The sequence below is a fragment of the Hyperolius riggenbachi genome, chromosome 4, assembly GCF_040937935.1.
Source record: "Hyperolius riggenbachi isolate aHypRig1 chromosome 4, aHypRig1.pri, whole genome shotgun sequence".
Lineage (NCBI taxonomy): Eukaryota > Metazoa > Chordata > Amphibia > Anura > Hyperoliidae > Hyperolius > Hyperolius riggenbachi.
In genome coordinates, this window is record NC_090649.1 from 497,445,351 (window position 1) to 497,460,407 (window position 15,057).

The 15,057-nt window shown below is 46.6% G+C and overlaps 1 protein-coding gene across 30 annotated transcripts in view; it reads right to left on the bottom strand.

The window, feature by feature from the left end:
* The window catches only part of LOC137504538 (neurexin-1), a 2,090,050-nt gene that overhangs the window by 221,618 nt on the left and 1,853,375 nt on the right, over positions 1-15,057 (bottom strand). The gene's annotated exons all lie outside the window — the stretch shown is intronic.

The following is a 15,057-nucleotide window of genomic DNA, read 5'->3' on the forward strand; positions in this document are numbered from 1 at the left end:
CTCAAATATCTGCTATTTGCTTTATACAGTTTTAAACGGAGGTTGAGGTAGCAAAATCTGAGAAATAAGTCCATACACTTTAACTTTATTTGACCTTCCTATCTCAATAATTTAGTGGACTCTATCAGAATGGGCGTCTTAATAATAGATTTAATGTCACTCTGTGTGAGCCGCTACTTTGCTACTGCTGCCAGAGCAGTAACTGATACAGTCCATTAATAGGTGGCTTGGTCCACTTCAAGTTCCACAGAAACATTTACTTAAAGGGATACTGTAGGGGGGTCAGGGAAAAATGAGTTGAACTTCCCCGGGGCTTCTAACGGTCCCCACGCAGACATCCTGTGTTGGCGCAGCCACTCACCGATGCTACGGCCCCGCCTCCGGTTCACTTCTGGAATTTCAGACTTTAAAGTCTGAAAACCACTGCGCCTGCGTTGCCGTGTCCTCGATCCCGCTGATGTCATCAAGAGCGCACAGCGCAGGCCCAGTATGGTCTGTGTCAGTGCAGTACACTCCTGGTGACATCATCGGGAGCGAGGACACGGGCGTGCAGGCGCAGTGGTTTTCTGACTTTAAAGTCAGAAATTCCAGAAGTGAACTGGAGGCGGGGCCGGAGCATCGGTGAGTGGCTGCGACAACAAGGGATGTCTGCGGGGGACCATTAGAAGCCCCGGGTAAGTTCAGCTCATTTTCCCCCGACCCCCCTACAGTATCCCTTTAAGCTCTCCTTTCTCCTCATTTTGCTTTGGCCAGTTCTCAGATTCCTCTTCCCATTCCCTAATATACATAGGACAACAGAAGATACTAGTTATGTTATTTACTTATCCTTCTCATTCCCAGTCACTCATGTCAGCATCTCCCATTGATTCATAGCAGCCATTTCCCCAGCATACTGCACAGCATCCCAGCATCCATATTTTGGGATCGACTGTGGTTGTGTTGGGTCAAATGTCATACTTAAATCTTAAGATCTTCAGGTTTCAGTATTTTGAGCACCAAAAATCTGTGGAAACAAGTTTTTGAGATTGGGGCAATAAGAGTAAGAATAAGAACTACTGAGGTAGACATTGGGGCTTTGATGTTTATTAAAGGTGGATTTTAACTAACAAAAATATAACTAAACTAGAAATAAATTACTGCTGTGAATAGAAAGAACTTTTCGAGTGTACTTTTATTTAGTCTTTTATTCTTTTTTAGGTATTAGCAGTCAGCGATTAGATCCAGCCATTGACAGAGAAAATTACGACTGTGACTGAACGTGCTGAGTCTTTTCGCCAGAACGACTGGAGAACATGGGTACAAGTGTATAGGATTAAACACTATTACACACTTGTGGCATGTGTCACGGCTAGGCAATTTTAATCTGAAGGTTCTCAAAAACAATTTGTGGCGAGCCATACTGTGCTAATATCTGCAATACTATTAAATTAATCATTCGGGTTGGCGATAGCTCAGAAGGCGGCTAGGACCTACATACGCCGTATGTGATTTAAAAACATGAATTAGTTAGTATTTTGGATTTAGACGTAAGGGATTTGCCAGTCGCCTTGAATGCAGATTAAACTCGTACAAATGGCGGTAACCATGGATACTTAAAAATGTCGAAGTGTGCAAGTCTAACTAAATGTGCTGCCTGTTATGCTGCTAGAATGTGCTGGTGTTGTTTATCCGGGTCACATTTCACAAATTCTCCAAAGGTATCTGCAAAATATGTGCAAAGTAGAAACTTCTTATTTTAGATTCTAAAACTTTATGAAAGAAAAAGGCTTTAACTGGCAATTTAATGTTTTTTGTTTTTTTGTAAATATTTGTTTTTTTCATGATTAACATTTGCTTTTTAAACTTCTTTTTATTATTTTTATCTCCTATTTTTCAGTGTTATAACTCTTGATTCTCGAATGCCTATCTCAAGCCTCACAGCAGAAAGTCTTTGTCATTCTGTTATCTGAGTTTATTTTGTACTCTGTGAACCCAATTTCAGGATCATAGGAATGCGTTGCAGGGACAGAGCTTCTTCTTAGTCCCCTTCTGAGGCAACGGGTGAAAGCAGAAGATTCCCCTGCTGTGGGATCTATTGTTGTTTTTTAGTGTCAAGCATTAGGTTCAACACTGTCCCTTTTGGCTTCAAATAATAATGTAGTAACTCCTGGCAAGAAATAACTAAAAACAACAGTACTGATTTTAGTGTTTCAGTGCAGCAAGGCTAAAATGAAATAGCTTACCGGTTCTAATCCTAACTACTTAACCTATTTTGCAGGGGCGTAACTAGGCCCCACCGGGCCCCCCTGCAGATTTTCTGAGCGGCCGTTTTGTGGGTGCTGGAGGGGTGGCAGCATGAGGGGAAAGCCTTGCCCACAGTCGGCGGGAAGAGGGGTAGTTCCCCCCTCTCCCTCACCTCGGGGCTCTCCCCTCTGCGCTCCCCTCCATCTCGTAAGTCAGGGCCGGTTCTAGACAGGCACATATGAGGGGGCAGTCGGAAATATGAAGGGGGCATCATGTTCAAGCAAATTTTAGGTCAGTCACGCTAGTGCGGCGCGCGGAGCGCGCTGCGGCGAAAAATGGGTGTGGTCATGACATCGTGTGGGCGGGGCTAACTGTAATGTAACGCGCAACAGTGAGGCGGCAATGCAACAACCCGTTATCTCCGACACATAAAATGCAACAACCCGTTATCTCCGACACATAAAATGCAACAACCCGTTATCTCCGACACATAAAATGCAACAACCGTCATCTCCGACACGTGTAATGCAACCACCGTTCTCTCCGACACGTGTAATGCAACAACTGTTATCTCCGACACGTGTAATGCAACAACCGTTATCTCAGACACGTGAAATGCAACAACCGTTATCTCCGACACATAAAATGTATCAACCGTTATCTCCGACACATAAAATGCAACAACCGTTATCTCCGACACATGAAATGCAAGAACTATTACTTCCGACACATGAATGCAAGAACCATTACCTCCGACACATAAAATGCAACAACCGTTATCTCCGACACATAAAATGCAACAACCGTTATCTCCGACACATGAAGTGCAAGAACAATTACCTCTGACACATGAAATGCAAGCAGTGGAGCAGTGTTTTACCATAAAATAATCATAATGTGGCCAGCGTTTCACCACAAAATAATCGTACTGCAGCAATGTTTCACTAGAAATTTTCACTAGACTAAATGAATCACAATATCTACATGAAATTTAATAGAAAAAAAAAAGAAAAATAGTGGGATAGCAAAGTCTCCAGGCAAGAAAAAGTGTAGATGTGAGATGTGAGAACAGACCTGTCAGCTTCTGCTGGGAGATAGGAGAGTGTTTGCATGGAGGGGAGGGGGAAGGGTAACATCTGCAGATGGGCTGACAGAGAAAGAAGGGACAGAGCATTGAGGGAGGGAGACAGCACAGCAGAATACCCTCCTGGCAGCAGTGTAGAGATGAACCTGGAGGCTGGAGCTGAGAAACACGGCTGCAAAACTGATTCAAACCACCACGTGCTGGAGCAGCTCTCTCCCTGCTGTGCACATGGGATCCAAGTCCCATCATCTCTAGCTACAGGCAAACTTACTGTTTCTCTGGAGGCTCTCTCTGCATCAGAAGCAGCTCTGCCTCCTTCTTTCTCCAGCCTCATCATAACCAAGCTGTCCGTGTCCGGCTCCCGCTCTTTCTTTCAATCTGTGTCGGCACAGTAGAGCAGAATGGGGCAGAGCAGAACAGCCTCTCTGATCTGCATATTCAGAGGAGCAGTCATGTGACTGCTGTGCTGCCTGTCAGCTGACACCCAGGCTGACATCTCTCTCTCTCTGCGTGCCTGGGCTGCCGTTTTTGCGCAGCAAAAGAAAACTGGTGGCAGAGGGAGAGTGAGAGATCGGGTCTCATTGCGTGCGCCGGGCGCCCAGATATTTGAGGGGGCACAACATTTATTTAAGGGGGCTCAGCCCCCTCTCGCCCCTGCCTAGAGCCGGCCCTGTCGTAAGTGTCTGTGGGGCTGTGGTGGGCAGCGAGCGGCGGGCAGATACATACCTGCTTCCGTGCGTTCCATCGGAGACTTCTCCCTCTAGCGGCTGACGTCACTTCCGGAAGTGACGTCAGCCGCTAGAGGGAGAAGTCTCCGATGGAACGCACGGAAGCAGGTATGTATCTGCCCGCCGCTCGCTGCCCACCACAGCCCCACAGACACTTACGAGCTGGAGGGGAGCGCAGAGGGGAGAGCCCCGAGGTGAGGGAGAGGGGGGAACTACCCCTCTTCCCGCCGACTGTGGGCAAGGCTTTCCCCTCATGCTGCCACCCCTCCAGCACCCACAAAACGGCCCCGAGCGGGCCCCAGGGGGGGGGCGCCCCCCCCCCCGCGGGCGCAGGGGCTGCAGGGCCTATTCCTACGCCCCTGCTATTTTGGTTCCTGGACGTAGAAACTACGTCCAGGAACCATGCGCGCTACCACGCGCCCCCACGGCCGATCGCGCACGTGCATGCGCACTCCCGGCCACGGATTCGGTAGCCAGGGAATCAATGTATCGGGCTATGGTGCCCGATCACTGATTCCTCTCCCCCGCTGAAAAAGCGACAGCTTCTCTCGGAAGCTGCGCCTTTTCTGGCCATTCCCTTCCTGATGCGCCACTCTAAGCATGTGTTACGCTTAGAGTGACGTCATGTAAACAAACTCATGTCCGCCATCTTGTGGCCAAAAAGTAATACTACACCTGAAAATAAAAATAAATTAAAATGAACACACATTTACATTATAAATCTATTATTTACCTCCCACCCTCCCAAAACTACCCAAATAAAATGTTTGCTGTTCAAAAAAAAACCCATTACAATACAAAAAAAAACAAATGTAAATATTTACCTAAGGGTCTAAACTTTTTAAATATCAATGTAAAGATGAAATATTTCGACTTTTTTTATTTTAAACTTGTTAATAGTGATAGATGCAAAATGGAAAAAATGCAATTTAATTTCCAAATAAAATATTGTCGCCATACATTGTGATAGGGACATAATTTTAACGGTGTAATAACCGGGACATACGGGCAAATACAATACGTGAGTTTTAATTATGGAGGAATGTATTATTTTAAAACTATAATGGCTGAAATCTGAGAAATAATGAATTTTTCCATGTTTTTCTTATTCTTCCTGTTAAAATGCATTTACAGTAAAGTGACTCTTAGCAAAATGTACCCCCCAAAGAAAGCCTAATTGGTGGCGGAAAAAACAAGATATAGATCAGTTCATTGTGATAAGTAGTGATAAAGTTATAGGCTAATGAATGGGAGGTGAACATTTCTCACGTGAAAACCACGGAACCTGAATGGGTTAAAGAAAACCTGAACTGAAAATTAAAAGTCAAAATAAACATACACAAATCACACTCACCTCCCGTGTAGTCTACACCTCAATCTCTTTTTCCTCTCTCGCATCCTGTTTGTTCACTGTGATCAAGGGAATTCTCCATCCTCCATTTTGAAAATGGCCATTACCCCATAACAGTTTTCTGGTCAGCACACTGTTAAACTGTAACATTGCCCAGTTGAGCCATAGGGATACATGGACATTACCGGGCACATCAGTTGTCCACTCAGCTATAACTGACAGCAACTGATATATAACTGACAGCAACTGATATATTTCAGTTCTGACAAAATGTTGTCAGAACTGGAAGGGATTATTGTCAGAAGAAAATGGTGAGCTTCTGAGAGGAACTGATGGCAAGGTAACTATGTAATGTTCATTTGAAATTACCTCATATGTTTATTTTAAATAATTTTACTCAGTACAGGTTCCCTTTAAGGACAACAGTAATTGAAAGCTATGCCCTGTTTTGATGCTGATCTGGCTAGCAGGGCGTAGATTTCAATTCACCGATGCCGCTGTCTCCCCGCCGCAGATTACTGGCTCTGCCTATCTCTATAACGTCTGTCCATCAACATAAGCAACCCCCATTGGCTTACATTGATAGACAGGGTCAGGAGCCAATGAAAGCGGCTCCTGACCGGCTCATGGGAACTTTGCCGTCATAGAGATGGCAGAGTGGGTGGCTGAGTGGGTGCGGCATGGACGGCAGTTGCGGCAGATATGTGCGTTGATTAGGCGGTATTCGTCAGTGTTCCCCCATTTTTGGTACCAGCGGCCTCTGGTTCTTAAGGGGCAGAGACCGCTGGTACTAAAGTGGTTAAATTGGGCGGTGCAAACATTCCAGGGCTTCTATCGGTCAGAAGCAGAGCGTATTGGTAGCTATGGTAACTCGATTTTAAATATAGATTTAAATTCACTTTTACTTTTTAACTTTTACTATTTAAAAGAAAGAAAGCATACAAACCTAGGACTCAATTGTGCTGATCTCACCAATGAAACCCCAGGTAACTGTTCATTTTTGTCACACAAGTTATGTGGTCAACATACTGATGCAGTAAAAGTAGCGGAGGAGAGACGGTGACTATTTTCCCAGCTTTATCATATCTCCCTGCTGATTGAAAATCTTACCTGTCTAATAACATAGAGTTCGTAAGAAGGAGGAGCTACAGCAGGAAAAGAAGCCACACCTTCCCCTTCTGCAGCTTCTGGTGCAGCCGTACCTTAACCCTTCTGCAGCAACCACACCTTCCCCTTCTGCAGGAGCCACACCTTCCCCTTCTGATGCAGCCGTACCTTCACCTTCTGCAGCAGCCACACCTTCCCCTTTTGCAGCAGCCACACCTTCCCCTTCTGCAGCAGCTACACCTTCCCCTTCTGCAGCAGCCACACCCAGGGCCGGGCCGAGGCATAGGCTGAAGAGGCTCCAGCCTCAGGGCGCAGTGTAGGAGGGGGCGCACAATTCATTCAGTTGTCATTCTTAATTGTGAATGAAGCAGAGAGAAATAAGAAAAGGGGATACATAGCAGTGATTGCAAGCCAGATAACTAGATATTAAGGTGTTTGGGAGGTTGTGGGCCCTGTGGCCCTCTTAGTCTAATAGAAATCAGTGTGTGACGGCTGGGGTGGGATGGATGGAGGGGCGCACTTTGGTGTCTCAGCCTTGGGTGCTGGAGGACCTTGTCCCTGCTCTGGCCACACCATCCCCTTCTGAAGCAGCCACACCTTCCCCTTCTGCAGCAGCCACACCATCCCCTTCTGAAGCAGCCACACCTTCCCCTTCTGCGGCAGCCACACTATCCCTTTCTGCAGCAGCCACACCATCCCCTTCTGCAGCAGCCACACCTTCCCCTTCTGCAGCAGCTACACCTTCCCCTTCTGCAGCAGCCACACCTTTCCCTTCTGCAGCCGCCACACCATCCCCTTCTGCAGCAGCAACATCATTCCCTTCTGCAGCAGCCACTCCTTCCCCTTCGGTGGCAGCCACACCATTCCCTTCTGTAGCAGCCACTCCTTCCCCTTCTGCAGCAGCCACACCTTCCCCTTCTGCAGCAGCTACACCTTCCCCTTCTGCAGCAGCCACACCTTTCCCTTCTGCAGCCGCCACACCATCCCCTTCTGCAGCAGCAACACCATTCCCTTCTGCAGCAGCCACTCCTTTCCCTTCGGTGGCAGCCACACCATCCCCTTCTGCAGCAGCCACATCATCCCTTTCTGCAGCAGCCACACCATCCCATTCTGCAGCAATGGGTGTTGCTGTAGTGATCAGAAGCATAACTACTGCAAGAGGATCAGAGCAAAGAAAGGGGCACCAACTCCTTCCTCTCCATCTCTCCAATAAAAGACTCCCTCCAGAGCAGATGGTGTTGCAGTGACATCTGTTGTATGTGGTGGTGTCAAGGTGAATAACTTGTTACGGTTGAAAGCTCACGGTGACCACGCCTTTTCTATAACCCCCAAAAGACAGGCCCACTGGCTGTGAGGATCTTCATGTAGGGAGTGATAAGGAAGTGTGATCATGTGTGTGAAGGGGGGATATAGAGGTTAGCTCATCAAAGTTTTGCTGCTGGGCCCATATGAATTGTAGTTATACCTCTGGTGGAAGGCGCCTGACTGAGAGAGAGCAGTCAGAAAACACTAGGATGTCAGCATAGCAACAGGTAGATAAGCAACAGTAAACCCCTGTACCAGTTAATAAGTATATTTCATTATTGAAACTAAAACTTAATAAACATTCATCCTTTTCTGCCGAGACTGGGACTTAAAGGGAACGTAAATTGAAAAATAAAAATTAGTTTAATTTACTTGGGGCTTCTACCAGCCCCCTGCACGTGCCATTCATGGGCGATTCTCCAGTCCCCCGCAGCACCACTCTTTTGGCTGGGCGAGTCGACAAGTCAACAGCCACTGCGCATGCGCAGCCACGTGTTCTCAATCACACTCCCATTTGCAGGTGCATTCTGGGCATGTGGAGTAGAGATTTACCCCTATTGCACAGAGCACTTCCATCCACAGCAGCACGATCAGGAGGCATGCGGACCGGGGACATGTTTTCAGAAGAAAGAGGGGTGCTATGGGGGAGTATCACTCAGTGACGGCGCAGGCACAGGGCGGCTGAAAGGGGCTGGTAGAAGCCCCAGGTAAGTAAAATGTTTTCTTCAATTTAGGTTCACTTTAAAGAAGGTTAATATTTCTATTGTCGGCTCGTAAGGCTCTGGGAGGCCAAGGAAGGAAAGGAAGTTAAGCTAGTTATTCGCTGCATCACATCCTGATTCTGGTTTTATAGTGAAAATGTTATTTTCTTATCTCTGCAGCATCTGCAGGTTTGCTTTATGTCCTGTATGGATGTCGAGTATCGTGAAATGTTTGTATGAACACTCAAGGCCAGTCTTCTATATATCTCAGCACAGTTAAAGTCAGCTTCGTAGACTGAGCCTCCTACGTTCTTTTATGAATTCCCATCCAGCGTTATTTCTCTGTGCTATGAATCCACACGTAAGCTGGCTTTCTATTCAATGCATTCTTAGAAATTATGCCAGCCAACCGTTTTTTAGTATTTTGTTTTCCCAGTAATACAGCTAACAGCCCATCTTAGGCCATATTAATATGGGGAACAGAAGCTGAGGCTGGAGCGGCTTAGCTGGGAGGATGACAGCCCAAGGCTGATAGACAGCAGGGTAGAAACATGGCAACAGCACTGCAGAAATGAGAAAACAAATGCTAGAAGCCCCCGAGGCATAGCTTCACCCACTGTCACTTCCTGCTAAAGCGAAACTGGTCGAGAAAAATCGACGGAAATATCTCTGCCACAGCTGCTGCTACATTCTTCAGTTTCTGCAAAGGGCAAATGCCACATCAAGCTTCTTAACGGAACTCACATAGAAACGTGTAATGCGAGTTAATTAGTGAGGAATAAATGAAGATCTAATGTACAGCATAATAAGGAGCTGGGTTCAAAGCAAATCAATATGAAAACTACACTAACGAAACCATAAATGATGCTAAGTGCAGCGAAAGCCATGTAAGTTCCTGTTTTGTCTAACAATTTAATAGCTGCATAATTATATTATTATTATTATTATTATTTAGTATTTATATAGTGCCCACATCTTCTGCAGTACATTACAGAGTACATAGTCATGTCACTGACTGTCCTCAGAGGAGCTCACACTCTAATCCTACCATAGTCATAGTCTAATGTCCTACCATATTATTATTATGTATTTATATAGCACTGACATCTCCTGCAGCACATTACAGAGTACATAGTCATGTCACTGACTGTCCTCAGAGGAGCTCACACTCTAATCCTACCATAGTCATAGTCTAATGTCCTACCATATTATTATTATGTATTTATACAGCACTGATAACTTCTGCAGCACATTACAAAGTACATAGTCGTATCACTGACTGTCCTCAGAGGAGCTCACAATCTAATCCTACCATAGTCATAGTCTAATGTCCTACCATATTATTATTATGTATTTATATAGCACGGACATCTTTCGCAGCACATTACAGAGTACATAGTCATGTCACCGACTGTCCTCAGAGGAGCTCACACTCTAATCCGACTATAGTCATAGTCTAATGTCCTACCCTATTATTATTATTATTATTATGTATTTATATCTGACATCTTCTGCAGCACATTACAGAGTACATAGTCATGTCACTGCCTTTCCTCTGAGGGGCTCACAGTCTAATCCCTCCCATACTCATTTGTCTATGTTTGTATCATGTAGGGTATGCATCGTACTCTAGGGCAAATTTAGGGGGAATCAAGACAAGAGTGCTAACCACTACACCACTGTACTGCCCACTCGCCTCTCTCTCCCAACTACCAAAGACAGTGTAACATACAAAAAAATGTCCTAAATATTTTAATTTTGATGTGGGCAGTGACAGTGTCCAACTCCTTGTAGTCTCTAATGCTGCAGTGCTGCTTGTAGACTCAGTTGCATAGCAGACACCGCCAGCCTTATGAGGAGGAGAGGTGAGCAGTAGCTTGGCCACACCTCATCTCAGGAGGGCAGTTTCATAGCAGCCAGCCTTATAAGGAGGAGTGGTGAGTAGTAGCTTGGCCACACCTCATCTCAGGAGGGCAGTTGCATAGCAGCCAGCCCTATGAGGAGGAGTGGTGAGCAGTAGTTTGGCCACACCTCATCTCAGGAGGGCAGTTGCATAGCAGCCAGCCTTATGCAGAGGAGTGGTGAGTAGTAGCTTGGCCACACCTCATCTCAGGGGGGCAGTTGCATAGCAGCCAGCCAAATGAGGAGGAGTGATGAGCAGTAGATTGGTCACACCTCATCTCAGGGGGGCAGTTGCATAGCAGCCAGCCTTATGCGGAGGAGTGGTGAGCAGTAGCTTGGCCACACCTCATCTCAGGGGGGCAGTTGCATAGCAGCCAGCCTTATGCAGAGGAGTGGTGAGTAGTAGCTTGGCCACACCTCATCTCAGGAGGGCAGTTGCATAGCAGCCAGCCTTATGCAGAGGAGTGGTGAGTAGTAGCTTGGCAACACCTCATCTGAGGAGGGCAGTTGCATAGCAGCCAGCCTTATGGGGAGGAGTGATGAGCAGTAGATTGGCCACACCTCATCTCAGGAGGGCAGTTGCATAGCAGCCAGCCAAATGAGGAGGAGTGATGAGCAGTAGATTGGCCACACCTCATCTCAGGGTGGCAGTTGCATAGCAGCCAGCCTTATGCAGAGGAGTGGTGAGTAGTAGCTTGGCAACACCTCATCTCAGGGGGGCAGTTGCATAGCAGCCAGCCTTATGGGGAGGAGTGATGAGCAGTAGATTGGCCACACCTCATCTCAGGGGGGCAGTTACATAGCAGCCAGCCTTATGCGGAGGAGTGGTGAGCAGTAGCTTGGCCACACCTCATCTCAGGAGGGCAGTTGCATAGCAGCCAGCCCTATGAGGAGGAGTGGTGAGCAGTAGCTTGGCAACACCTCATCTCAGGAGGGCAGTTGCATAGCAGCCAGCCTTATGGGGAGGAGTGATGAGCAGTAGATTGGCCACACCTCATCTCAGGGGGGCAGTTACATAGCAGCCAGCCTTATGCGGAGGAGTGGTGAGCAGTAGCTTGGCCACACCTCATCTCAGGAGGGCAGTTGCATAGCATCCAGCCCTATGAGGAGGAGTGGTGAGCAGTAGCTTGGCAACACCTCATCTCAGGAGGGCAGTTGCATAGCATCCAGCCCTATGAGGAGGAGTGGTGAGCAGTAGCTTGGCAACACCTCATCTCAGGAGGGCAGTTGCATAGCATCCAGCCCTATGAGGAGGAGTGGTGAGCAGTAGCTTGGCCACACCTCATCTCAGGGGGGCAGTTGCATAGCATCTAGCCCTATGAGGAGGAGTGGTGAGCAGTAGCTTGGCCACACCTCATCTTAGGAGGGCAGTTTCATAGCAGCCAGCCTTATGGGGAGGAGTGATGAGCAGTAGATTGGCCACACCTCATCTCAGGGGGGCAGTTACATAGCAGCCAGCCTTATGCAGAGGAGTGGTGAGTAGTAGCTTGGCCACACCTCATCTCAGGAGGGCAGTTGCATAGCATCTAGCCCTATGAGGAGGAGTGGTGAGCAGTAGCTTGGCCACACCTCATCTTAGGAGGGCAGTTGCATAGCAGCCAGCCTTATGAGGAGGAGTGGTGAACAGAGCTTGGCCACACCTCATCTCGAGTGGGCAGTTGCATAGCAGCCAGCCTTATGAGGAGGAGTGGTGAGCAGTAGCTTGGCCACACCTCATCTCAGGAGGGCAGTTGCATAGCAGCCAGCCCTATATGGAGGTGTGGAGGTGTGGTGAGCAGAATCTTGGCCACACCTCATCTCAGGAGGGCATTTGCATAGCAACCAGCCTTATAAGGAGGAGTGGTGAGCAGTAGCTTGGCCACACCTCATCTTGAGTGGGCAGTTGCATAGCAGCCAGCCCTATGAGGAGGAGTTTTGAACTGTAGCTTGGCTATGCCTCGCCTCCCAGAAGGCTGTGGGATAAGGGAGGATCTATACATTTGGATCTTTAATTTTCAGCTTGTGATCGCTGCTCAACGTATCAAAATAAATGTATTTAGGGCCCTTTTGCTTTGTTAAACTATGTTTGATAGTCTTTGAAGGACTTAAGGATATCTAGTAAACACACTCTTTGGCTGGACAAGGGCTTTAAGAAAATGTAGTAAGAGAGACATAGAAGCTGACATTTTAAAGGCCAACTAAAATTGCAGCTTGCCTGATCTGTATTCTGCACTCTGGTTCCTTTTATCCAGAATGAGTATTAACCAGTGTACCTAAGGCCAAAGAGGTCTCAGGTTTAATACTTACCTGGGACTTCCTCCAGTCCCCTCCCCCTTACAGCCGTGCGGTCCCTCGCCATCTTTCTGGTCTGCTGCTGTCTCCCGCTGGCCGGGCCAGTATCGCACATACATGTCCCGGCCGCGTGTGCTCCGCCACCTCGCTTCTGAAGCCGGGAGAAATAGTGGCTTCAGAGGTGCCCTGAAGCTTTTAGAAGTTCACCTGTCATTAAAGGATACACCAGGTGAGAGAGATAAGGAGGCTGCCATATGTATTTCCCTTGTAAGCAATGCCAGTTGCCTGGCAGGCCTGTTAACCTTCTGGGATAAGTAGTTTCTGAGTCAAAACCCTGGAAAAAGCACACAACTAATCCAGTAAAACCTGAGTCAGCCGAGTCAGAGTACCTGATCTGCTGCATGCTTGTTCAGGGTATTTGGCCAAAAGTATAAGAGACACTGGATTAAAAGGACTGCTAGGCAACTGGCATTGTATGAAAGGAAATAAATATGGCAGCCTCTGTACTTCTCTAACCTCAGGTTCCCTTTAAAATCAATGGAGCTTGCTGGGAATAATGTTTTGCAATGTTTCCCCATCTCTATTCTCCACATTTACTTTGGCTGTCCAGCTGTACTTTTTGTGAGAACAGGTTTCTTAAGAGTCTACTTTTCACATTAAGGGCCAAATGCAATTTACTTTTTCAGTTTTCTTCCAGATGATATTTTCACAACTTGTGAATAAAATACCTTTTACACCTCCAGCAAGCAAACAAATACTCAACATCATTTTGACAGGACTTTTTCACCTGCTTTTTGGTACTTTTTCCATTGCAACGTGGTAAAAGATTAATTTAAATTGAAGATGTAAAATTATCTCCTAGGAGAAAACACAGGATATAAAGTGAATTGCATATGGGCCCAAGTCTTCTACATCCTTTGTGCTATTGGGTTCACTGCTCTATTCTTTGGGACAGAGCATAAGCTTGTGAGAGTGGGCAGAGGGTAGCTGGTAAGGTATCCAAAGATGTAATGCAGTTATAAGTAAACCATTACTTTTCACACTGGGTCAGCCTGCCCTTCGAAAAATCAGTATAAAAACTTACTTCAAAGATGAGATTCTAAATGCAAAACTACCGGATAGTTGGTGGCATTCCTCCAAAATTGTAAAGTGTATGGTGGAATAGGCACATAGCAATGGATGAAAACGTTAGGTGGTGTGTTTTTGCAAAAGTTCATTACAATTAATGCCTCCCAGCTAAAACCCTGCCCTTGTCTAAGAACCACGCTATGTGTCTGGCCCTCCCGGAGACTCAGACATGAGAATTCATTGCAGTTGATGCACTAAGCAACAGTAATATAGGCGTGTGCAGGCAGCACACAACAATATTACCATTGCTACCACCATTTAATGTACCATGCACTGCGTAATAAGCATGACTCACTGTACATGGGTAATATGATTGCTAAGCTGATAACATGCATTACCATAGTAACAATCACGTTACCCTTGTATCGTGGGTAGTGCTAATTGAGCAGTGCATAGTACACTGCTGACAGTAGTAATGGTAGTATTGCCATGCACTACCTGCAACAACCATGCAGCCACAAGGTGGGGGGTGTAGAAGACCTGATTTGTTCTTGGTCAATGACTCAACAATATAATGCAGCCACTGGATCCCCACAACAGACAGACACGTGTAATGCTCAAAAGAAGTTACCTATGGATCTTTTCCATATTCCTAGTGTGGTTTTCCTTCTTAAAACAGAAGGAATTCACAATAATTCAGCTATAAGTGAACATCTGTGGTTTCCCACAATGCAACGCTCCTGAATATGCAAATTATCTCTTTAAGCCCCTGTAAGCCAGACTTACATCCAGAACAGCTGGTGTTTAGCAAGCCTATAGCTTTGAATTTTACAGAGCCACATCAACCCAACATGCAGACAGCCTGTTTTGGACTTTTGGTCCTCCTCAGTACATAGCAGGGATTGATATGGTTTTAGGGGATAGGGCTTGGACCAGTACAACACAGTAACCGAGCAGCTCAGGGTGACTGAGGAGGACCAAAAGCCAGAAACAGGCTGTCTGCACGGGCGTTGCTGTGGCTGTTTAAAATGTAAAGCTATAGGCTTGCTAGACACCAGCGGTTCTGGATCCTAGCCTGGCTTACAGGGGCATATTCAGTAGCGGTGCATTGTGGGTAACCACAGATGCTCACTTAAAGCTGAATTATTGTAAATACTTTCTGTTTTAAGAAGACAAACCAACCTAAGCATTGCTTTTTAGCAGGGTGGCTTTTCGGTCTCTTTTAGTCCCCTATACTTTCCTTGTGGTCTTGGGTGTCCCCCCCTCCCCCGAGCTGCTTAGTTACTGTGCCCCTTATTCCTACCATTCCATGTCTCC